A 26,922-nucleotide genomic window follows, 5' to 3' on the forward strand; every position below is an offset into this window, starting at 1 on the left:
AGTGCACATGGAATATTTACCAAGATAAACCACATCAGGGCAACTAAACAAGTATCAGTATTTTGAGACGTGACTACAGAACAGTGACATTGGCAAATAGTGGACTAGGGAGTCTAAACCGCTGTTCTCCTACAGAGACTAGAAAAGAACCAGAAATCGGCTAAAACAGTCTTGCAGAAACTCTGAAATCAGACAAAAGTCTACAACAACCAAGCCAATGACTAATCAAGGAAAAAACCACATTCAAAATGGCAGGCGGCTTCACGGCTTTTTCATCCCCCCGCCCCACCACCTCCTTGGCCAGGGGTGGTCTTGATCTGGAGAAGATGGGAAAGCTCGGATCCCAATTCCCTCCCTCAGAGCAGAGGGAGGAACACAGATTTCATCGGCACACTGTGACCTCCGTCGGGGCTGCCTGAAGGACTGGCTGGTCCTCCCTAACGTGGACCCGGACGCAGACCAGCGGCCGCCACAGCTGCAGGGTTCCTGTAGACGTGCAGCAGCCTGGGGCAGGGGGTGACGGGAGACGTACTACAGGCCACCTAGAGCCCCAAGTAAGACTCTTTGGAAAGTTAAGACATTCAGAAGAAGCTGTGTATTATACAGGGGAATTAAAGTCACACACAGGCATAAGCAAGACACACGCTCCAAGGCGGCCTTATGATTTCCTTCACTGATCCCTAAGTTCGGAGCACGCCCAGCTAACATGTGAAGGGCTGACAGAGCACAGCAACAGTCCACGAACACTGGGAAACCTGGCTGCTTTTTGAAATGTTAATTTTCCACCAAAAAAAAAAAAATCACAAGGTGTACAAAGAAACAGGACAGCACTGTCTGTCAAGTCAAAAGAACAAAGTAAACTGGCAGAAACTGTCTCTGAAGAAGCACAGACACTGGACTTCCTCAATAAACACTTTAAGGAACTCTCTTATATATGCTTAAGTGGCTAAAGGAAAGTAGACCAAAAAAACTAAAAATAAAGAAAATTATACATGAACAAAGGGAATATCAACAGAGAGATAGAATTTATAATAAGGGGCCAAACAAACCCTGGAACCGAAAAATACAATAAATGAATAAAAATTTTTACAAGAGGGGTTCAACAGCTGATTTGATTTGGCAAAAGAAAGAATTGGCCAACTTGAAGACAGAACAATTGAACTGATCAAGTCTGAAGAGCAGAAAGAAAAAAGTTTGAAGAAAAGGGAACAGAGCTTACAAGACTTGTAAGCCATCATCAAGTAAACTAATATAGGCATTATGGGGTTCCCAAGGGAAGAAGGGAAAGATAATTTTAAGAAATAATAGCTAAAAACTGGCCACTTGGGATAAAAGACATGAATCTAGAAATCCAAAAGTCACAACAAACTCTAGGTAGAGTAAGTTCAAAAGAGATGATGCCAAGACACATTATAACCTGTCAAAAGGCAAAGACAGCAAATTTTGAAAACAGCAAGACAGAAACAACGTGTCACGTGTACCAGCTCCTCAAGAGACTATCAGCTGACTTCTTTCAGCAAAAATCTTGACCGCCAGAAGGCACTGTGGGATGATATACTTAAAAGGCTGAAGAAAACAAAAACAAAAACCTGCCAACCAAGATTTTTGTATCCACCAAAAATGCCCCTTGAAAATGGAGATGGAATTAAGACATTCCCCAAAAAACTAAAGCTGAGGAAGTTCATTATCACTAGACCTGCCCTGTAAGAAATGCTAAAGGCCATCTGAGAAGTTGAAGGGAAAAGATGCAATACAGTAGTTCAAAGCTGTATGCAGATATAAGGATCCCTGCTGAGGGTAAATACAATTCTGCAATGCAGACAAGTAATAGCCAAAGTACTTAAACAGACGTTTCTCCAAATAAGATACATAAATGGCCAACGACCACATTAATAGATGCTCACCATCATTATTTAAGGGGATGAAAATCAAATCCACAAGATAAGACTTTACACCCACACAATGGCTATTAACAAAAATGACAGATCAAGTGCACATGAAACCTTCTCCAGAACAGACCACATGTTAGGCCACAAATAAACTCTCAATAAATTCAAGAAGCTTGAGATCATGTCAAGCATCTTATCTGACCACAAGAGTACGAAACTAGACACCAATTGCATTCCCCCAAAAACACACACACACACAGAAGAACATGCTAGAACACAAGTGGGCCAATAAAGAACTCAAATAGAAAATCAAAAAATAACTTGAGACAAATGAAAATGGAAACAATGACCCACAACCTACAGGATATAGCAAAAGCTGGTTTAAGAGGAAAGTTTATAGCAATACTGGCTTACCCCAAGAAACAAGAATAATTTCAAAAGCAATCTAACTTTACACCCACCTAAAGGAACTAGAAAAAAGAACAAACAAAGCCCGAAGTCAGAAGAAAGGAAAAGAAATAATAAAGATCAGAGCAGAAATAAATGAAATAGAAACTAAAAACATCAGAAAAGTTAAATGAAACTAGGAGTTGCTTCTTTGAAAAGACAAAGCCAGATAAATGTAAGCCAGACTCATTAAGAAAACCAGAGAGCCCAAATAAATAAAATAGAAACAAAAGAGAAGTGACATCAAATTACTAGTAACAAAGTTGAATCAGTAACCAAAGGCTCCCAACAACAAAAAAATCCAGGACCAGACAGCTTTAGAGGCGATACTGCCAACTCTTTAAGGACGAATTAATACCTACCCGTCTCAAACTATTGCAAGAAAAGAATCTAAACTATTTCTCTAAGGCCAGGATTATCCTAATGCTAAAAGTAAACAGACACTACAAATAAAAAAATTAGATGCCAGTATTTCTGATGAATATAGGAAATCATTAAAAAAAAAAACAAAACCACAAAACTAGCCAACCAAATCAACAATGCATTCAAAGGATGTACATCACGAACAGTTAAGACTCTGTTCCAGCCAGGCAAGGATGGCTCAGCACCTTGAAACCAACCGATCGGATACACTACAGTAACAAAACAAGTGGGAAAATCCCCACCTAAAAGGATGCAGGAAACTTCAGTCTCTCCCAAGTGCCCCCAAACACAGAAGCGGCAGCCGTCCTCAGCTCCCACTGCTGCCCTCCCCGAGCGTCCCCGAGCCAGCCGGCCGGCCTCAGCTCGCTCTGCAGCGCCCAGCAATGGCCCCGAGCCCCGAACGAGTGGCAGCCAGCATGGTGACCTCAAGCCTGGAGCAGCAGGTGGCCGGCCCTGGCTCACACGTGGCTCCTAGCAAGCAGCCCCTGCCCACACTGGAGTTTGTCCCAGGAGGCTCCAGGCCTGGCCCACCCAGCAGAGAGATCTGGCCCACCCTTGAGTCCCTCCCAAAAGGCTCCACCGTATCTGACACACCCATTGGGCACCCTTGGCTGGCAACGGTGCCCCAGAAGGTGGCTCCCGCTGCGTGGGGCATCCTGCACACCCCAGCTCGCCCACAGCAGCTGCAGCCTGTCCTCAGTGAGTCGGCTTGAATGAAAACCCACCCACCAAGGCCTGCAGCAATTATGGCCCATGACAGCAGGAGGGCCACGCGACCCACACACGGAACACCCCTGTAGGAGCTGGCTCTCACCCTGGCACCTGTAGGACACCGTGTACGTAAGGCTGCTCTTTCAAGACTGGGAGTCATAGCAAACCCACCTAATACACAGAAACAAGCACAGAGACAGCAAAAAGAGGAGGCAAAGGAATACGTTCCAGAGAGAAGAACAGGAAACCTCTCCAGAAAATGAACTACAGAACATGGAGACAAGCAGGGGACAATCACATATGCACAGTCCATGGACACAGAAAGCGATGCGGTGAAGGGGGGGGAGGGGCCTGGGTGGAAGGGGCCATCAGGAGTGAAATGGGGGACACCTGTACTAGGGTCAATAATTTTAAAGAAAGAAAAAAATAACATCCATCAAGGAAGAAGAGTGAGTGGGAGTATAGCTAAAGCAAGTCTGTGGTGGCTGAGTGACAGGAACAAGCGTGTCTTCATTATTCTATTAGCTCCATTTTTGTGTATGTATAACATTTTCCATGATTAAAAATTAAGCAAACAAAAGTGTTCAAAACAATGGTTATAAAGATACTCAATAAACTTGGGAGACGAATAAACTGAGTACTTCGACAAACATACCAAAAATATTTTTTACAACAATCAGAACTACTGAATACAATAACTAAAACAAAAAGCACTATGGGGATGACCAGCAGATCAGATGTCGCAGAAGAGTGTATCAGTGATGTGGAGGCCAGGTGGTGGAAATCACCCCATCAGAACAGCAGAAAGATAAAAAAATAAAACTTTACAAAAATGAGGATAGTTTAAGGGATCTCTGGGAATTAGCCTCAAGCATACCAACATCTGTATAATAGGGACCCCAGAAAAGGGGAGGGGGGGAGAGAGAGAGAGAGAGAGAGAGAGATGAAATGTATTGACAACATAATGGCTGAAAACCTCCCTAGTCTACAAAGGAAGAGTCATCCAAGTCTATAAGGCACAGACTCAAGATGGAACCGAAGGGGCCCATCCCAAGACTAAAATGCCAAAGGTTAAAGATAGAGAATCTTAAGAGCATCAAGAGGAAAAGAGCTAGTTATTTTTGAAGGATCCCCCCATAAGACTATCTGCTATTTATCAGCATAATGAAAGGAAATAAAAAACCTATAACAAAAAATATACTAGTCAGCAAAGTTATCATTCAGAATGGGAGGAGGGATAGTTTCCTATACAAGAATATTGTCAATATTATAATAACTATGTATGATGTCAAGGGGGTACTAGACTTTTTGAGGGGGTTACTTCGTAAGTTATACAACTGTCTAACCCTGTGCTGTACATCTGTACCTAATATAATATTGAATGCCCATTTTAATGGAAGATTAAAAAAAAATAAAACTATTAACTTTCTTAGACAAACAAAAGCTAAATGATTTTATCACCACGAAATAGGCACTACACGAAATAAATGTTAAGTGGACATTTTTTAAGCAAAAAAGAAATGGCCAAAACTAAAAATAAGAAAATGTAAGAAAGAAAACAGTCCCACTAATAAAGGCAAACATTAACAATTTATAAAGCTAGTGTAAAAGTTAAAATGCAAAAGGAGTAAGATCATGTGTAAATACAATAATAAAAGAAAATGCACACACAATGCAAAATATATCAAAAACCAAAATGTGGATAACTAAAATTATGCGGCTTTAAAAATGCATTCTAACTTAAGTGACCACCAGCGTCAAACAGGCTGCTACCCACAGTTCACTGTATACAAATGTTATAGTAAGCACAAACCAGAATCCTGTATTAGAACTATAAAAAAATCATCAAATTACAAGAAAAAAGCAGCAGAGACCTAAACAATCAGAAATCGATTATTGAAATGACAATGAGTACATACTGATCAATATGATTTTAGATGTGAATGGACTAAATGCTCTAATCAAAAGACATAGGGTGACTGAATAAAACTAGACGTGCACTATGCTGCTTATGAAAAATTCACTTAAGATTGAAAGACACACAAACAAAATAAAGAGATGGAAAAGGTATTCCATGCAAATATAAACAGAAAAAAAGCTGAAGTAGCAATACTCAGAAAAAAACTGACTTTAAAATAAGGCTGTAACAAGAAACCAAAAGTGCATTCATAATGATAAATGGGTCAATTAATCAAAAGGATGGAACTCCTGCAATCTTCTACCCAACACAGAAAGCAAATATTAACAAATATAAGGAGAGACTGACGGTAATGCAATAATAGCAGGGCCTTTAACAACCCACTCACCTCAACAGCTATATCATCCGAACAACCAATCCACAAGGAAACTGTGGCCTTTAGCAACACAGTAGACCAGACTGACTTCCACCCCAACAGTGGGATGTACATTGTTTTCAAGTGCACATGGAATATTTTCCAACACAGATCAACTTTTAGGCCACAAAACAACTCTCAAAAACCCAAGAAGGTTCAAATCATATCTAGAACATTCTCCAATCATGTTAGAAAACTAGAAATCAATTACAAGAAGAAAATTGGGGAAAAAACTCATAGCTACTAAACAACCAATGGGTTAACAAAGAAGTCAGGAACAGATTTAAAAGATACTCAGAGACAAATCAAAGTAGAAACACAATGACCCCAAATCTACGAGAGGCAGCACAAGCAGTTCTAAGAGTCGTTCATAGCGACAGACTTACCTCAAGAAATAAGCAAAACCACAAACAACCCAGCCTAACACCTCAAGGAACTCGATGAAGGAGGGCAAAGCTGAAATCAGTAGGAGGAGGAATGGGGGGGGAGGGGGAGAAACTAAAAAAATAGAAAAGATCAATGAAACGAAGACTGGGTTTTGCCTTAAAAATTAATCACAAAATTTATATAGAAAACCTTAAGAATTCCAACAGAAAATTATTAAAGTAAACAAATTATGTAAGTTTGCAGGACACAAACTTAATATTCAAAAATCTGTTGATTTCTATACAGTAATAACAAACTATAAGATATTAAGAAAACAACCTCATTTACAACTGCATAAGAAAATAGAATACCCAGTAGTAAATTTCACCAAGAAGATAAAAAAACTTATTCTTGAAAAAATGTAAGACATTGATGAAAAAGACTGAAGAAGATACAAATAAATGGAAGGATATACTGTAATCATGTACTGGAAGAATTAATAGTTAAAATAGCTATACTACTCAAAGCAACCTATTCAATGCAATCTGTATCAAAATACCAATGGCATTTTTCACAGAACTATAAGAAATAGTCTTAAAATTTATATGGAGCCACACAAGACCTTGAAGAGCCAAACAATATCGAGAGGGGAAAAAAAAAATAAGCGAAGTTGGAGGTATCACACTCCGATCGCAAACTACACTACGAAGCTTTAGTGATCAGAACAGTATGGTATTGGCAGAAAAACTGACACATAGATCAAAGTAACAGAACAGAGAGCCCAGAAATAAACCCATGATTATTATGATCAATTAAAACTATGAAAAGGCAGGCAAAAATATATACTCGACAGAGATCATGTCTTCAATAAACGGTGTTGAGAAAACTGAACCGATACAAGCAAAAAAGAAACTAGACCACTTTCTTATGCCATATAAAAAATAAACTCAAGTAGATTAAAGACTTAAATGTAAGATCTTCCATTAAAGTTCTAGGAGAAAACGTCCGTCACGGCGGTGTTTTTCTTGAATGTGTGTCCCGGGACAAAGGCAGCGATGCACAAACCAACGAATGAGAGACCACATCAAACCAGCAAGGTCCTGTGTCGTGAAGGAAATCAACACTGAAACAAAACGGCAGCCCACTGAATGGAAGAAGATATCGTCAAACGGTACAGCTACTAAGGGATTAATACCCCAAAACATCTAAAGAGCTCATACCATTCAACATTAAAAAAACCCTGATTTTAAAGTGGGCAGAGGACCTGAACAGACGTTTCCCCAAAAAACACACAGAGGTGACTGAGAAACACATTGAAACATGATCAGTATCATGAATAATCAGGAAGATGCAAATCAAAAACATGGTAAGATATCACCTGTCAGAATGGCCATCACCAATAAATCAGCCAACAGCAAGTGCTGGCGAGGACGTGGAGAGAGGGGACCCCCATGCACGGTGGGTGGCAGTGCAGATGGTGCCCCCCCTGTGGAAAGCAGTGTGGAGTTTCCTCAAAAAAATAAAAAAAAAACTGCTTTTTGACCCAGCAGCTTCACTTCCCAGTATTTATCCAGTAACACTAAAAACACTAATTCAAAAATGTTCACCCCTATTTCACTGCAGCAGTTTTTACAATACCCAAGAAATGGAAGCAAGCTAAGTGCCCATCAACAGATAAAAGGATCAAGAAGAAGTGGTGGATATATACAACAGAATATGACCCAGCCACAAAAAGAATAAAATCTTGCCACATGTGACAACATGGATGGACCTAGAGGGAACCGTGCCTAACGAAGTCCGTCAAATACACCACATGATTTCACTTCGATGTGGAAGCTACAAAAAACAAACTAAATGAAAAAACCAAACGGAAACAAACTTGTAGATACAGAGAACAGAATGATGGTCACCAGATGGCTGAGGAGTTAAGATGGATGAATAAAACGAATGGGTGAGAGGTATAAGTGGCCAAAATAATCGCGGGGATGCCAAGTACAGCATAAGGAACACAGTCGATAATAATGTGCTAACTATGCGCGGTGTCAGACGGGTACAAGACTTGACGGGGTGACCACTTTGTTAGGAATACAGATGTCTGATCACTGGGTTGTACACCTGAAACTCATATAATACTGTATGTCAACTGGGATTGAAAAGTAGATTTATAAAAGGTGAAAACAAACCTTGCGGACCTCAGATACGCCCCACTTGGCCATGAAGTATTTCTATATATGGTCAAATTCCCTTTACTACAATTTTGATTATAATTTTTTACACTATGCTCACTCATAGGGAGTATTATATAGTTTTGGCATTTTTGGTCTGTTTTTCCTATCAGAGCAATGCTGTCCATTAATATAAGTTGGAAAACATTCCTTTCTTTTACATTTCCTAGACAATTGTATAATTTGATTATTTTTTTTTATCTGAAACTATAAGGGCCTGGAGTTTCTTTGTGGGAAGGGCTTTAACTACAAATTCAATTTATTTCATTAAAAAGTGTTATTCAGATAATTTACTTCTTGACTGAGTTTGGTAGCTTGTGTCTTTCAAGGAAAATTTCCATTTGATTTCAGTTGTCAAGTTTATAAGCATAAATATCGGTATTTATGCAAATTTTTATAAATTCTCCTTGTTATTACTGTAATACCCATAGAATTTCCAATTACGTCCCTTCTCCCATTTCTAGATGTTGGCAATTGGGTCCTTGCTTTCTTCTCTCCTTAATCAGCCTGGTTCAAATTTTACCAATATTATTTATTTATTGGTTGAATCAGTTTGATTTTACTCATTTTTTCTCTTTATTCATTCATTTACAATTTATTAATTTTGCTTTATCTTTATTGTCCCGTTCTTTTTTCTTAGCTGTAGGCTTCATTTGCTTTTTAAGTTTCTTAATGTGAAAATACAGTCGACCCTTGAACAACAGGAGGGTGAGGGGCATGGACCCCCTGCACAGTCAAAAGCCCGGGGATTCCTTTTGAGTCCCCAAAAACTTGGCTGGAAGCCTACTGCTCTCCAGACACCTTCCCAGTAACATGAACTTTCTATTAACACATATTCTGTATGTTATAGGTATTATACAGAGAAAAGTGCCTCTTTGAAGAAAACCATATGAAAAACATTTACAGTGCTGCACTGTATTTATCGATACCATGTTTGTCATCTGTTTACAAGATGAATCTGGTATCCGTAAATTGATATTGTCGTATGATAGAAAACACTGTGTAAGTTATATGTATAACTAAACTCAGACATCAAAGCGTGGGAAACCTCGTATTTCTTTACAAGCATGACGACTGATAATGAAGCAGCAGCGATACGACTGCTTCACGGCAGCCGAGTGAAATACACACAACTGCGTCACGCAGTCAGCCCGTACGCTAATGAATGAGCGTGACAGAACTCTTAGGGCACACAGTGCTGGCCATGCTGATGAGAGCACTGGAAGCACCGCCACAGGGAGCCCCTGCCTGTGACGACGGGCTGACGATGCCCACTCTGCCCGGAGGCGAGAGAGGAAAGCATGCCGTACGGCACCGCAGGCCTCTGGGTGCCAAGTTACAGGGCAGTCAGAACACTAACACACAATCAACCTCATAGCAAACGTCACTCACCTCATGCCTAGGCCAGTAGTCTACCTGCTTCCACAGAAGTCCTGCACACGGTGTCCTACGCGGCGACTACGTAACGACGGCCACCAACGCCTCCTACAGTTCTTGCCACAGAGGTACCAGACTTTCCCACGCTGTCACACACATCAGATCCGCCTTTATTAATTGTATGTCATGGCGATGATTCCCGTTCCTTTTGTGGAAGAGGATCATCATGAGGGTCTTTATTCTTGTCTTCATTCTGGGTGGGTGGAGGAGGGGGGGAGGGGTTGGTCTTGCTGTCTGTCTCCAGTGCAGAAGGCAGATCAGGCGGAGGAGGAGGAGGCAGAGGAGGTGGGGGAGGGAGGCACGTTCAGTATAACCTTCTGCTTTCTTATCCCTCTAAAAATGTCTCCACACAGAACCAGTTCTTCTCCTACCATCTGCTTTCAATTCAGTGTCCACATCATAGAAAAGGTCCGCGTCCCGAAACAAATCCAGAGCAGCCCTGACTCACCAGCTCTTCCGGGCCCCTTCGCGCGCCGGCTCCTCCCCGCCTCCCTCCTCATCGCGCGGCCCCGGCTCGGAAGCCCTCTGCTCCATCAAGTCGTCATCTCGTAACTCCCCTGGCGCGGCATCCACTCGCTCTTGAATTTCTCCAAGGTCCATCCTGTCTCACAACCCTTCACGCTCTACTTTTCTTTCACGTTTCTATGCTCTCTTTCATGATATCTTTGATTGGCTCCCGTGATTCCTGCGACGTCATGCACAACATCCAGACACAGCTCCCTCCAGCAGGAATTTCTTGTTTCAGGCTTGATGGCTCTCCCAGCTTTTTCCCTAACCATCGCGGCATCTTCGGTGGTGTCCGTCATCCTTCCCAAAGAGGACTGTGCGGGATGAAGCTTAAGGGTCCTTGGGACCCCCTGAGGCTGAATTGGACACATCGTGTCTGAGGGTAAGGAGACCACTTTGGTGCTTTCTGCATTGAACTCAGGGGGTTCTGGGTGTCCCGTATCCAAAGAACCTTCAAAGCAATCTCTCACAGGCACGGCCCTTCCTGACTTCCGGGACAGAGCGTGGATGGAAACGATCCAGAGACGGGGTTCTCACTGTCCAGTTCTCCTTCTTGTACAACCCAAAGACTGGAAGCTGGTGCTTTTCTTCCCTCGAGGCGAGCAGCCTTAGACCTAAGGGCAGTCCCGATCACAAACCCGCCGTACCTGGCACAGAACTGCAGAGTTAGCCCATCCCTCTGGTCTCAAACCCTGGTGCTCACTTCTTTTCCTTTCTAACAAACGTCCTTTTGGGCTTTCAGCTGCATCGAAAACCTGTTCCAGTAGTTACCCTTCATCCACAATGCTTTTCTCAATGGTTTCCAAAACTCATCTGCTGCCTCTCAGTCATCAGAAGCTGCTTCTGTCACTCTGACACTTTTTTAAGCCAACGTCTTTCTCAAGTGGTCACATCGTCCTTCCCAGGCGCTAACACTTCCAGTTTTAGACCCTTCACCTCTCTTTTGCTTTAAGTTGGCACCCAATGACTTCACTTCTTCCAAGATCAAAACCAAGTCCATAGGTGGGTGTGCCTTCTCTATAGCAGTCCTGCACCCACACAAAAGCTGCACGTTTTGCAATAAGAGCCAGGTTTTCACGCCTGCTACACAGCTGCTGTGACCACTTCCCACACTTCCTGTTCTTTTCTTTTCCACAATCCTCACGCTGGACTCGTTTCCTTTGGAACGCAGGACCGCCACCGCTGCACTCTTCACGCTACAGGACATACCAAGCGATTCCGCTCCTTCTTGTCATCACGTCACGACCGTTCTCTCGGGGGCACTTCCAGCATCACTAGTGGCACTTTCTACGGGTCCCGTGGTGTTATTCAAGGTCTACGGTATTGCACTGAACACAATGAAAAATACACGAGAACCACAGAGATCACTTTTTACTGCGACACACAGGGTAAGAGAGACAGACTACTCGCACAGAGATGCTGAGCATCACACAAAGGCGCCAAAAAGGAGCCATGGAGTTATGATATGAGCTCAGTGCGCACTACAGGAAACTGCATGCAGCTGCCATTTAACACTGCACTCAGCACGGGCTTATGTTTCCTCTCAACTGTGACGGGCACCACGTATGGGCTGTCAATGCTGTGTGCATTCGTTTTGATGAATGTTAGCATCTTATAACACGTTTATGGTAGTAAATAATGAGACTGACCAGTGTCTACATGCATTTCATGCATTTATGACATACCTAACTTTTTAAAAAAATATTTCTAGGATACGCACTTCATCTCCAAGTTTTTTTAAGATTGTTGCAAATCCCCCCAAAATTTTACAGTATATTCACTGAAAAAGATCTATAGAAAAGTAGACACATGCAGTTCACACCTGTGTTGTTCAAGGGTCAGCTGTAAAGTCATCAGTTCGAGATCATTCTTCTTTCTAATTGACATTTTTAGTGCTATGATTTTTCCCCTAAATAGAGCTCTACCAGCATCCCATGAATGTTGATATGCTATGTTTTCATCTTTATTCAGTTCAAAACACTGTTTTTCTTTGTTATGGGAGAAAAAATAATTTTATTCATACTCATGATTAGATCATCAATACATTTAAACACTATTTTCTTTTTTATTAAATTTATCAGGGTGACATTGGTTAATAAAATAACATAGGTTTCAGGTGTACAATTCTGTGACACATCACCTATACAGTGTAGTGTGTGTCCCCCACCCCAAGTCAAGTCTCCATCCATCACCATTTATCCCCCCTTACCCTCTTCTACCTGCCCCACCCTCTCCCTCTGGTCATCACATACTGTTGTCTCTGTCTATGAGGTATTTTTTCTTAATCTTTCTTAATCCCTTCAGCTTTCTCACCCAGGCCCACAATTTATTATATCTTCTTTGACCGATGAATAGGTTATAAGTGCTAATTTCAGTTTCCAAGTATTGAAGGATTTTCAAGAGCTATGTCTCATTGATTTCTAATTTCCTCCCACTGGGGAATTAACACAGTTTAAATTAGTTTAATTATTTTAAGTTTACTGAGACAATTTATGCCTCTCCCATCATATGAAGGACTTCAGAGATACAGGGAGCTGCTATTCACTGTTCTAGGATGTGTTGCTACTACTTAAATATAAATAACTGCCAGAAAGAAAAATAAGTATCAATTGAATAAAATATATAAATAGCAATTATATTGAAACAGCACAATTTGGTTCAACTGTCATTATGTGGCATCTGAGCGTCCTAGCTTTCCGTATACTTTCCCAGTATTACTAATATCACTGATAACGCACCTGGTACCCATCTGACTATTTTTGTAACTGCGGCGTCTGCCCACCAAGTTGCCATTGGTACTAAGGAGACCGAGCCCTTCAGCTTTAGTTCACTGCACCTGGCAGGCCCACAAGCTCCTGCTTCTGTGGACCCACACCTGGGTACTGAGATGGCATCGTGTGGGATATGGCAGTGCTGATGCACACACACATCAGAACAGAATAAATAATACAGCAGGAAGTTATTTTCAAGATTCACCACTTAAGATTATTGGAGCAAACAGCAATCACTCACACACACACACACACACACACTACACACCTTCGCTCAGAAATCCCATCTGCTTCCCACGTCAGAACAATAACGTCCCACCAGAAGCCCACCTGACTGTGGCCCTAGGGCTATCTTTATACTTTGACTCCATCTGCACTTAAGAGTTTGCTTCCTTAATTTTCTGTCTCCATTAATATTAAAGAAGCATCTGGTTTTTCTATTTAGGGACAACAACCTCTATTTCTATTCACCAAAAAAAAAAAAAAAAAACAGCTAAATTCTCCCCATAAAGCAGTCGTATCAATGCTTTCCTGCCATGTGGTATTTTTTTTTGGTCAATTTTCTCTTAGATCAACTTAGACAAACTAAGAGCATCATTAATTAACACTTCGATCTCTATTCCTTTATGCTCACTTGGTCACCATCTGCGGGTCCATTTTGTAAGAGAGTAATGAGTTCACCACACACCTAGGCTGCCCTGCAGAAAATGACCTTGGAATTACCCCCACACTGCCAGTATCCTCAGAACATACTATTAAAATATTGTGAGCACCAAGAATTTAACCTGCTGTGTTTACTGGGAATGCCTGGCCTACGGGTTCACTCCAGAGCTGGTAAGTTACAGCTGATGTGTGAATCTGAGTCAGCATGACTGTAGCCAGAGATATACAAAGCACACTGGCAACCAGGTGCTCTTGTTTAAACACACACATGCGCGCAGTCTCTCATGTGAATAAGCCGTAACATTTGCCTAGGGTGGCTGACACACAACAGAAGTGGATGCACCAGTAGCTCCTAGTCCCTCCAACAGGATGACAAGCTACAATCCATTCTGCGCCACCACCTTTGAAGCTAAGGAAACAGTATGCTAAATTAAAATTACTTGTACCCTGCATCTGTAACTGACTACAACCTGGGACCATAACATATAACTCTACATTTATTTTCTTACTTGTTCACCCTCAGGCATGGGTTGCCTACACTGAGGACCAAGAAATAAGAAGGAAACGCCATGAACAAACCAAACCAAACCAAACCAACAAACAAATCCTGCTTAAATTGCCCGGAAAGAGGCACGTGCAACATCAGAATCTCAAAGGTTCCTACTATGGAAGACATCCTAATATTTTTATGTCAACACTTCTTTTGTCAGTCTAATCAATTCTGCCACTCACTGCCATCACTGTACTACCAGAATGTAAATTAATATTATAAATAAAAAGTGAAACCTGCATGATTTATCCAGACAATGGCTTTTTCAGAACATCTGAACCTTAGCACATCCCTTTTACTTTGCAAGAAATAACACTAAGCGACAGGAGACGGCATGACCCCTCTGTGGCCGCCAGCATTACACTCCTGTGACGTTTGATTTACTGAAAATGTGTGTTCAAGGGAACGCTGTTGTTCTGCACTGAGGACGTCAATCACTAGGCCCAAGTTACGCGTTATCTGCTATCCCTACAAAAGTATTACCTAATATTTGGATTAGCTTCAGGGGGATACTGTGAACTTTCCGTTACAATGTAACACGTGTACAAAACTGCACGCACTAAAATTTAGAGCCCAATAAATCTGTACCAGCCGAACACAGCAACTAGTTAACACACAGATCAAGATGCAAATATTATGAGCTTCCAAACCCACCCACATGTCTTAGTTCCATGAGTATCTCTCATGTGACTTTCCGTGACCAATGCATTTTCAGATCACAGGTTAGTAAACTTAGAACAGATACAGACGAGGCAATTTCAAAATGGAACTGGCATATATAGAACAATGTACTAACAACGATGTAATTATATCCTAATGTGATTATTAGTGCAAGTGAAGGCTTTGCTAAATTTTACCAAACCCGGAGCCACTACAGGGACACAAAATTAAAGCTTACCTGTGTTCTCCGGGCACTGGCCGCTGGGTCCTGCGTAACGCACGCCTCCAACGGCGCCTGCCAGCAAAGGTACGGGCCGCCCTCCCCTCCGGAGCACACTAAGTTTTCGTAAGAAAGGATGGCGTGATATTTCCATCTCTCTCCAACTGATGCCTCCAACATACCCTTTTTATAGCTCCCAACAGTCCCGACGTTTGAACTGTTTTGTGTTTCAAATAAATATTAAATATTAAAACTCTTTTCCCATTTTATATTCTTCCATCATTCTATGCGAGTTCTGGTTGCACCAGATCTTTGTCAACACGCGAGGATGTCAATCTTTACCATGTTTTTTGATTTAAACTTACTGGGGGTGACATTGGTTAATAAAGAAGTATGTAGGTTTTAAGTGTACGATTCTATGACACATCATCTGTAGATCACTGCACCGTGTGCCCAGCACGCAAATCAGTTTCCGTCATCACAGATTTGTCCCCCCTGCCCCTTCCCCCTGGTCACCACCATGCTCTTGTCTGTGTCTACGAGGTTTTCACAGGAAACGAACAAAAAGCCTGCCAACGGAACAAAGAGGACAGCAACCCAATGGGAGAAGGTATTTGCAACCTAAAGCCCTGACAAAGGGTTAATATCCAAATCACATGAAGAACTCATTCAAGTCAACACCAAAAATCAAAAACCACCAAAGAATCCAACTACAAAACGGGCAGAGCACCTAACAGACTCCTCTCGCAAGGAGACATACAGACTGCCAACAGACACATGAAAAGATGCTCAGTTCCACGACGAACAGCAGATCAAAACCACAGTGAGCTGCCACCTCTCACACCTGCTAGAATGGCCGTTACCCACAAGTCAGGTACCAGCAAGCGTCGGAGAGGTTCTGCGGGAAAAGGGACCCTCACCCACTGCGGGTGGGAATGTGAACTGGTGCAGCCCCTAGGGAAAACAGCCTGGTGGTTCCCCCAAATAAAGAATAGTCAACTAACTTTACCATATGACCCAGCCACCCCTCTTCTGGGTGTCTGCCTGAAAAATTCGAAAACATGTTTCACAAAGATCTATGCACCCCCATGTTCACGGCAGCATTATTCATGGCCAAGACATGCAGACGACCAGTGTGTCCCTCGCTACAGGCCTGGACAGGGAAGATGCGGGGCACATACAATGGGATACTGCTCAGCCGTAAGAAAAGAGTAGACACTGCCATCTGTGACAGCGTGGGCGGGCCTTGGGAACATGCCACGTGAAATAAGCCAGAAAGAAAACGTCAAGAGCCGTACGATTTCACTCACGTGAGAGGCGAACTGAAAGCGGCAAAGGACACACGAGGAAGACAACACACCCCTTTTACCATTTAAACCCCACGGTCTCACAGGGACCAAGAACGTCACACACGACTTACCGAGCTGCAGCACGAGAGACAACTGGTCCGCGTTCTTCTTCAACGACTGAAGGCGACACCAACGTACCGCGGCTGTGGCGCCTCCGTCCGAAAAGCTCAGTAGTTACACCGAGGAGGAATCTTTGGTGACATTTGGGCACACTTGGTTTTCACCACGATGATTTTTAATCCAACCTGAAATTGCTAAAAATTCTCTTGATTTCTACATTTTTCCATCAAAGCAAAAAGAGTCAAAATGGGAGAAATAATAAGCATTTGATGGAGCAGTTAGGCCTGGTGAGGGTCTTACTAAGGAACAGGCACATCACGTAAGTATTTTCAATGAAGGCTCTAAAAAGACAGAGGCAGCGGCCTCAGGACCTGTCGCAGAACATATGATACAACATAAATTCAAATGAGCTCGGTAAGGTACTCACCCCCATTCTTCAATGTGGAAGACCTGGTTTCAGTGCTTTGTCTCAGCAAAACATGATCAAAAAAAGCAAAGACAGAGCCTTAGAACATGGTCAATGTTCTCAAAACCACCAAGAGCTAAAATTGGTTCCCCATCATTATTTGATACAGGCGTGCAGTAGTCCCTTGTTTTTTAGTTCATCCCGAGTTGCTTGTCATTCAGGATTTTTAATTTCCTCACTCACTATTCCGGAACGCACTTCCGGTACACAAGTCCCATCTACAACTCTCTGTTCCAAGTGGCTGCGTAGCCCGTCCCGGATCGCCAGTCACACCCAGAGGCGCACGCTGCCGCCCCAGCTGGGACACTACGGATGATGCTGTCAGAGGGGCCGCCAATCAGAGCCAGGCTCTGAGAGTCTCACGGGTCCTGGCCGAGGGCCACGCATGTGGCCCTCAGGCTGACACTTAGAACGAGGCCCTCAGCGCCCTCTGACACCTGCGCTCACCACCGACCCAGACAGGGCCCCTGCCAACAAACGCGCGCGTCCACGGCTGGGCTCCTTTGGTGCCGCCTGACTACCTGCCTACTGCCTTATGAAGACAGGACCGTACATGCGCAGTGGATATACAGTATATGGTATTAAAACCATGACCTTTGATTAATTGAACAAAGTAAGGTAACATCTCTTGGGAATGTAAAGAAACCCTTTAATCAATTAAGATCTTTCTTTTTGAAAAATTTTATAAGATTTTGTTTATTTATTTTTAGCTCACACGCCCCCAACTGGGAACCTGGCCCACAACGACCCAGGCACGCGCCCTGACCGGGAACTGAAAAGAGCAAACGTTTGCTTTGCAGGATGACGCCCGACCCACCGAGCCACACCAGTCGGGGCTGGGCGGCTTTCCTGACTTCTGTAACTCTGGTTACACGGCCCCTCCAGGGGCTTCCCAGGACCCTTCTGCCTACAGGGATACCCGAAGGGGTATTATGCAGCGGGGCAGTTTTCCAGGCCAATTTATCTACTCCGTATCAGAGAAACAAAGAAGCAGGAGCTTACTGCGAGCTTGGCTTCTGTCGCTTTAAAGATTATTAATGTGCGTTACACTCTAGCTGACCTCAGTGTACAATGTGACGCTGCTTTCACCGGCCCGGTCTGCAGTGTTCTTTTGGGAAATATATAGAAACTATTTCTACCCAAATCACAGAATCGCAGCCCCAACCTAGTCTCCACGTTATCTGACTAGGAAAATATTTATTTCAACACAACACACACAAACCAATTCTATTTCATGAATTCTTGCCTTCATTAACTTTCAAAGACCCCCAATTACCTGAATTTTTTATGTAACGTGTTCCTCATTTCCAGTGTACAAAGTGCATTTCTTTTCAGAAACCTTGTAAAATTCCTCAAAAATGCTTTTTGCATTTTTCTAATCTGGCTGACTTCACAAAAATCTGAGTTTTGTTTAATTCATTATTATTTGCAAGGGCAACAAATGTTAACACAACTAATTGAAAGTGAGAAATACATATAATAATTATATCTAGTTAATACACGTAACATATTAACCACTACATGTATCAGAGAAACAAAAAAGCAATTATGATTGGTTAAAGTCTCAAAATACAGGAAGAAAGTTATTAAATTTCAAATAAAAGTTTCTCCAGGTGCTGAGATAGAGGAAGAATCAAGATGATATTTATACCATGTGAATATAACACGAGAGGATTATAGATGTACTCATGAGGATAGGTACATGGTATAATATAAAAACTACTCTTCAGTTTCAGATCAACCTCGTTACATTAAGTTTGCAATAATTCCTCCTCACTGGCCACCAGATAGTCTGAAAAGGACAGAAAAGCACAGGGCAGGTGAGTGCCCACGCTTACTGAATTCAGAATGTCTGATGTACAACAATAAGACAAAGCAAGAAAACAGTCCATAGGACTGGCAGGCATATGATCAATATTCTAGAAGCAGTAAAGAAAACTTGAAAATCTATTCTAAAGAATGCATAGGAAATGAGGGCAAGACTGTGTTAACCGATGGCAGATTTCATAGAAAAGGTGGAAATCATAAAATGAACCCAATGAGAATTCTAGAAATCAAAGTTACAATATTTGTAATAAAAAAGACACTGGAACAAAACGACAGAGCAAAAAAATCCCTCGACAATGACCTGGCTGCTATTCGTGGATAAAAGCACCTTAGAGGACCTCTGGGTCCCAGACAGGAGACGCGGAACCCACCTCAGGGAAGCGCGAGACTCAGACCCTGCCCTGGGAGGCAGGATGCGCCCTGAGGGTGGGCTTCTGAACCCGGTCCCGCTGCAGACTGAGCACAGTCTCTCCTCCTGTGCACTCGCCTCTGCGCCTTTCAAAGGAACAAAAAACTGAAAAACATTTACATAAACTCCAAAAGAGTTGCAGAGACAACTCCAATGCATAAAATCAGATAAAAAAAAAGATGATACAACTAACAAAACAGAAACACAAAGAATCAAAGGAGATTATTACAAACAATGATATGGTAACAAACTGGAAACTGGACACCCTACAAGAAATAAATTTTGAGGAAAAAAACCTGCTAAGACAGAATCATGAAAAAATGTAAAATCTTCACAAACCAATTAACAGGAAGGAACGTCCATCAATAATCATAAACATCCTAAAAGCAAAAGTTCAGGAACAGACGCAATCACTAGTAAAGCCTAAGGAACATCCAAGGAATTATGACTAATCATACTTACTATCTTTTTAAAATAAAAAAGTGAATATTTAAAAAAATCTTTTTAACAAGGTTACTTTATTTTATTTTATTTATCTGTTTTTAGAGAGAGGGGAAAGGAGAAAGAGAGGGAGAGAAACATCACTGTGTGGTTGCCTCTTGCACACCCCCAACTGGGGACCTGACGTGCAACCGAGTCATGTGCCCTGACTGGGAATCGAACCAGCGACACTTGGCTCGCAGGCCGACGCTCAATCCACTGAGCCACAGCAGCCAGGGCTAAAAAGTGAGTAGTTTTAAATGTATATTATGACTCAAGCTTCATTCTGATTTTAAAAAGCCAGAAAGACACCAGAAGTAAATGAAAGTAAAAACCCTTGAAAAAATATGACCACATAATAAAAACAAATCACATTTATCATTATAAACCATAACGAAATAAAAAATAACGTGTATGCAATACAGTAACACAAAAAAGAATGCAAATGGCTTTACTGCCCAAAGTAGCCAACGGCATCATCTTTTATTCAGGTGTCAAAGGCAGAAGACACCCACTCACCCTGAACGATGAAGCCACAGCCACCGCCTTGCCACATGGTCTCGCTGCAAGACACAATGAAGAGAAGAAATGTTGGAATGACTGGCCGTGAGTATGGCTTTCTGTGAGGGACAAGGGGGCACCATCAAAGCCTACGAACAAGACCAGGATATGTTCACATGGAGGTGATCAGGTGGAGGCATGTGGGATGCCCTCAAATAATCGCTGCCTCCAGAAATATCACTCCCCATCACGGTGCCACACGACTGTCACCCTCACGGGGCCTCAGTGTAATCCTATTGAGCATGGTTTTTAAGTCATCACCTCCCTTCAGGACAGTAGGAGTTCTCATCATGACCCAACGAGGGCACTTTCCTGACATGTTCACAGCTGCACAGGCCTGTGCTCACCAGGGACGCGTCCTGGAACCGAGGGCACCAAGGGGGGCTTGGGAGCTGCACGTTCCCAGTTCTGGAGGACGCCCCACACAGCGCCCAGGAAACTAGGTGAAATGGAAGTCTTTTTGGAGAAAATGACCTGGAGAAAGAGGAGTAAAGAGCCTTAGAAACTACTTATCCCATCACTCTTGATACTGAAGCTAGTGAACACTCTTCTTTTGTGTGGTAATGATCACTCAAAACTTAATGAATAAATGAATGAACGAATAATTAAATAGGAACCAATGCAAGTCAAACATTTTGATGCCAGAACACACTCAAAAACACAAGTCCCATGATTTACACCACAAAACACAGAGCGCTGGTCGTGAAAGGTGAAAACAATGCATTCTGCGTGTCCATCGCACTGACATTCAGCCAAAGAGGAATCAGTGGGGGAGGCCTATTGCTGAGGTGCAATTACAGAATGACACCAGGAAGTCACATGCAGTTTCTCAGGGGACTCAGGTCCCTGAACACCTCCAACTGCTTGCCTGCTATTTTCAGGCAAGCCCCACCCACCGGGGAAACTTCCACGACAGGGCCTGGCACAAGCTATGAACTAACCTGCACTTCGAAGCGCCCTTTCGCATCTGACCACATCCCTGAAGAGGCCCGGCAAGGGTTTCCTCACCGGACGCACACGTGGACCCTTACTTTGTGCGAACTGAAGTCACAGTGAGGACACAACAGTGGCTGTCAAACATCCCCCACATCACGCCTGTCGCTGCTGACGCAAATGCAGGTTTCTATCGCCACGTTTAGGCCCACCCGGCATGAGGAGAACACTATTAATGGCCCACCAGCGGCCGTCCTGATATTGCTGAAGCACAAGGGTTCAAAGACCCAATCAAAAGCAAACTGAACGCAAAAGCCCATAATTCTGCTTGTGACTGTGGTGACGTTTGTCATTGCGACAAAGCTCACACTCAGTGACTGCAAAACCCTACAGCGCCTGGCTACGAAGGCCCATGGGAACGACCACCGCTGCCCTTCAGTCCCCGGACGCCACTGGTTTGGTCACTTTTTACACAAAGCATTTCTGATATTGCAACACTGACCACATTTATCATCCACTAAAGATACGAGAATTATGGACATCAAGCTGTGCACAAAATGACATGACACTTGCTCAGGATCCCATCACAAAAATATTAGCCCTCTTATTATCTGATTTACTACAAATAGGAAGTCTTGGGAGTTTTAAAGGTCCCATTCTTAACATTTAAATTTAGCCTACATGACTTCTGAGGTTTAAGACCACACATACGTCTTATGCCCGAAAGCAAGGTTCCTGCTTACACTCAGGTTGTCTCTGGTCTCTATCCAAAGACACCCACTCACCTTAAACATTGAGGTCACAGCCACCGCCTTGCCACATGGTCTTGCTGCAAGATACAATGAAGAGAAAAAATGTTGGAAGGCTTCGCCCTGAGTATGGCTTTCTGTGAGGGACAAGGGGGCACCATCAAAGCCTACGAACACCAGCAGGCCACATGTGTTCACGTGGAGGCACCTGAGATTCCCTCAGATAATCGCTGCCTCCAGAAATATCACTCCCCATCACGGTGCCACACGACTGTCACCCACACGGGGCCTCAGTGTAATCCTATTGAGCATGGTTTTTACGTCATCATCTCCCTTCAGGACAGTAGGAGTTCTCATCATGACCCAACGAGGGCACTTTCCTGACATGTTCACAGCTGCACAGGCATGTGCTCACCAGGGACGTGTCCTGGAACCGAGGGCACCAAGGGGGGCTTGGGAGCTGCACGTTCCCAGTTCTGAAAGAAGCTGGAGATAGAGCACCCAGGAAACTCTAGGCCGTACGAGTCTTTTGGGGGAGAATGACCTAGAAAAGAGGAGAAAGACAGCTGTCTACACTATTTATTCCATCACTCTTGGGACTGAAGTGAACACATGTTGCTCCTTTTGTGGTAACAATCATTCCAAAAGGGAACACATGCATAAGTAAGTAATAGAATAAAGGGACCGATAAAAGGCTCAGTGATGTTGCTTCAAGAACACACTAAAAGAACCTGTTCTAGGATTTCCCCTACCAAGTATAGGGCACTGGTTATGAAAAGTGAAGGCGATGTATATTGCTCCTCCCTGGCCTTAAATCAACAGGTCAGAGAGAAAACACTGGGCAAGCCCTATTACTCAGGGTAAAACACAAAATGACACCATGAAGTCCCATGCAATTAGTCCGGGGACACAGACACCTATCTGGACACCTCCCATTTTGCTCACTTGGTATATTCCATGAAAACCACACCCACAAGGAAACTTTCAAGCTGGGGCCTAAACACCGGCTATGAACTTTAACTTCACATTCTGTTTCATATCTGATCACACCCCCCAAGAAGCATGGCAAGTCTCCTCAATGAATATACAGTGGACACCTCATTTTGTTAAATTAAAATTGAAGTGAAGATACAACAGTAAATTTTAAATATCCTCGATATCGTTCCCATCAGTGTTCAGCCAAGGCGGACGTCTGTCCAGCATCGTTTAGGGCAACCCTACCCAGAGGAGCAGCACTAGCAATGGCACACCAGCAGCCTAACTATGGAGAAGCACAGGGGTCCATGTGCCATCTAACACACTGAACTGTCAAAAGCCCACAATTCTCTCAATGAACATAGTGAAGCCTTGTCACTTTGTCAGGGTTCACATACAGTTACCCCAAATTCAACAGTGTTGGGCAACCACGGTCCGTGGAAAAGATCATGGCTGCACTTCAATCCCTGGCCGCCACCCGTTTGGTCATTTTTCAAACAACGATTTTGTGAAATTCCTACAATGACCAAGATATTTATCATCCGTTAAGGATATGAGAACTATGAGTAACAAGCTGTGCACAAACTGACATGACAGTTGCTCAGATACCATGGAAAATGAAATTTGTCCCCTGAGGGGTCTGAGTCATTACAGATAGGAAGAAAATCTTTAGGGTTTTAACGTCCCAATCCTAAAGACAGACAGTCACAAAATTTAGTCTACATCAATACTGAGGGTTAAGACAGCACACAAATCTCTTTACTGCCTCAAAAGTAGGATCCAGCTAACTTTCAGGTGGTCTCTGCTCTCTGTCCAAGAAAAAAGACATCCCCTCACCTTAAACATTAAGGCATGGCCCCCACTCAGCAACCTGCAAGACACAAGGAGAAAAACAAAGTTGGAAAGACTGGCCTTGCCATGGCCTTCCATGCGGAACAGGGGGGCACCAGCAAGCCTATGGCCACAGCACGCCTTGTTCACATGGAAGTGAACGGTACAGGCACATGGGATCTCTCAGAAAACTGCTTAGCAACAGAAATAACAGACCCCATCTGGTGCCACACGACTGTCACCCACACGGGGCCCCAGCGTAATCCTACTGAGCATGATTCTTAAGTCATCACCTCCCTTCAGGACAGTAGGAGTTCTCATCATGACCCAACGAGGGCACTTCGCAGGCACGTGCACAGCTGCACAGGCATGTGCTCACCGGGGACGTGTCCTGGAACCGAGGGCACCAAGGGGGGCTTGGGAGCTGCACGTTCCCAGTTCTGGAAGAAGCCCAACAGAAGAGCGCTTGGGAAGGTCTTATCCAAATGGAAGTCTTTCCTTAAGAAGTGACCTGGAGAAAGAGAAAGACAGCCATCTGAACTCTTTATTCTGTCATTTTGGGACTGAAGTCACTGCATGTTGCTCCTTTCTGTAGTAATCATCATTCAAAAATGAATGAATGAATAAATAATATAAAAGAGCAATGACCCAATGAAAAGATCAACTGTGTAGATTCAAGAACGCACTCAAAAACACCTGTCCTGTGACTCACTACAGAACACACAGCATTTGTCATGAAGGGCGAGGACGATGCATTCTCCTCATCCCTGGCGTTGAAACAACAGTCAAAGCCACTCCTCGGAGGGAAGTTGCACTCCCCATCACGGTCCCACACGACTGTCACCCTCACGGGGCCTCAGTGTAATCCTATTGAGCATGGTTTTTAAGTCATCACCTCCCTTCAGGACAGTAGGAGTTCTCATCATGACCCAACGAGGGCACTTTCCTGACATGTTCACAGCTGCACAGGCCTGTGCTCACCAGGGACGTGTCCTGGAACCGAGGGCACCAAGGGGGGCTTGGCAGCTGCACGTTCCCAGTTCTGGAGGACGCCCCACACAGCACCCAGGAAACTCTAGGCCAAACGAAAGTCTTTTTTGGGAACATGACCTGGAGAAAGTAAATAGCCATTTAAGCTACCTATTCCTTCATTCTTGTGACTGAAGATAATATAATGTACGTTTTTCCTATATGTAGTAATGATCGTTCCAAACGGAAATATAATAAAGAAATAAAGAGACAAACCAACGAAAGCCTTTACAGCATCAATTCCAGACACAACAATACCAGTCCCAGGATCTTCACTACAAAACAGAGCACTGGTCAGGAACGGTGAAAACGATGCATCCCGCTCATCCCTGGGGTTCCAACAGTGGGCCACAGACTAAACACTGGGTGAGGCCTGCTGCTCAGGGTGAAAACAGAGTGACACCATGAAGTCACACATGATTTAGGCCGTGGAACACAGATATCTGGACACCTCCCATTTTGCTCACCTGCTATGTTCTAGGCAAACCCCTCTCAACATTAAACTTTTAAGCTGGGCCCTAAGTACCGGCTATGAACTTGTACTTCAATGTTCCCTTTCATATCTGACTACATCCATGAAGAAGTCCTGCAGTGTTTCCTCACCAAAAACACAACTGGATTCCTCATTCATATGCTATATTTTAACCAAAGGAAAGATACAACAGTTATTTTTAACTATTGTCAACATTTTACCAATCACTGCTGAAAAGTGGATTTGTACCTGGCACTGTATATGGCAATGTTAACTAGAGACAAAACTCAATTAACTGGATTTTATTGTCATGGTTTTGGTGAAGGAAAAGACATCAAAGAACTAGTCAAAATAACTGGATTTTCAAAAGTCCATAGTTCTCTCCATGTACATGGCGTAACCTTATCAGTTTGAAAAAGCTTACATTCAATTACCCCAAAGCTCAACAATTTTGACCACCAAAGGGCATAGTAACAGATAATCGACGCATTTCAATCTATTATCTTCATGGACATGACCCTTTTTTCACAAGTGTATTTTGATAATCCTATTCAGATTTCAAAGATGGCCTTTTGTGTAGTAATGTGGAGCAAAAAAGAAAACAAGGAGCAAAGAGAAAGCCTATAAAAAGGGAATGATAAGACCACTCGGCGGGCCTCAGCTTAACCTTTCAGTACCTGTTTTTTAGTTTGTCATCTTTCTTCAAGACAAATGAGCTCTCAGTCACTCAACCTGCTCTCCCCCCATGCACCTGAATGTGCTTAAAAGCATGGTTTCTAATAACAGTTGACTAAGATGAACATGATTTGTGACAATTCCATGTCCTGAGGTATTGCTGGAGAAGATTTGTCTAAAAGAAGCACTTTAAACAGATCTGAGGACATTGGCTTTTGTACTCATGAGTAAAACAAAGAACTTATTCCAGCCCTCACGCAATTGTGGCTCATACATGCTACTCTCTCATGCATCCAAAAATCATTTTACAAAATAATGAATAAATAAATAAGCCTATAAATTGCACTAAGCATCATTCATTCCCCATTTAGCAGGAGGCCTACAACTTAAAGAGACCTCATTGCATTTTTCTTTTTAAATCCTTACCCGAGGACATTCTGTAAATTGACTTGAGAGAGAGGGGAAAGGAGAAGGGGAAAGAGAGAAACATCTATGGGAGAGAGAAACCATCAATCGGTTGCCTTCCATGTGAGCCCAACAGGGATCGAACCCACAACCTAGGCACGTGCCCAGCTCAGGGATCAAATTAACAATGTGAAAAACAAGATAGCAGAAAACACCCAAATAGAGCAATAAAAAGAAAAATGAATTTTACAAAAATGAAGATCGTTTAAGTGACCACTGGGACAGGATTAACACATTGCGTACCAGGGTATTTAAATGCCTTTTAGAAATGACGAGAATTCTCGCCACCCGTACGCAATGTGTCAAGTGTACAACATCTGCATGATACGGCAGCAGGAGGTGAAGAGAAAGAGCAAGGGACTGAGAGCCTATCTGACAGAATGACTGGAAGCTTCCCTAACCTGGTGAAGGAAAACGACAAACAAGCCCGTCAAGTGCA

At 43.1% G+C, this 26,922-nt stretch overlaps 5 non-coding genes across 5 annotated transcripts; all 5 read right to left on the reverse strand.

Moving 5' to 3' along the window:
* Positions 1 to 17,466: 17,466 nt before the first annotated feature.
* On the reverse strand, positions 17,467 to 17,533 carry LOC149991956 (small nucleolar RNA SNORD109A). The gene has a single exon (XR_016508558.1). It is a non-coding gene; the product is annotated as a small nucleolar RNA SNORD109A (small nucleolar RNA).
* Positions 17,534 to 20,571: 3,038 nt separating this feature from the next.
* Positions 20,572 to 20,651, reverse strand: LOC149991957 (small nucleolar RNA SNORD115). Its single transcript, XR_016508528.1, has one exon. It is a non-coding gene; the product is annotated as a small nucleolar RNA SNORD115 (small nucleolar RNA).
* Positions 20,652 to 22,321: 1,670 nt separating this feature from the next.
* LOC149991958 (small nucleolar RNA SNORD115) lies at positions 22,322 to 22,401 on the reverse strand. The gene has a single exon (XR_016508530.1). It is a non-coding gene; the product is annotated as a small nucleolar RNA SNORD115 (small nucleolar RNA).
* A 1,690-nt stretch (positions 22,402 to 24,091) lies between these two features.
* Positions 24,092 to 24,171, reverse strand: LOC149991959 (small nucleolar RNA SNORD115). The gene has a single exon (XR_016508531.1). It is a non-coding gene; the product is annotated as a small nucleolar RNA SNORD115 (small nucleolar RNA).
* Positions 24,172 to 24,693: 522 nt separating this feature from the next.
* On the reverse strand, positions 24,694 to 24,773 carry LOC149991960 (small nucleolar RNA SNORD115). The gene has a single exon (XR_016508529.1). It is a non-coding gene; the product is annotated as a small nucleolar RNA SNORD115 (small nucleolar RNA).
* Between the last annotated feature and the right edge of the window lie 2,149 nt (positions 24,774 to 26,922).

Source organism: Furipterus horrens, unplaced genomic scaffold (genome assembly GCF_987537825.1).
Source record: "Furipterus horrens unplaced genomic scaffold, mFurHor1.1.pri manual_scaffold_16, whole genome shotgun sequence".
In the NCBI taxonomy this organism is placed as follows: domain Eukaryota; kingdom Metazoa; phylum Chordata; class Mammalia; order Chiroptera; family Furipteridae; genus Furipterus; species Furipterus horrens.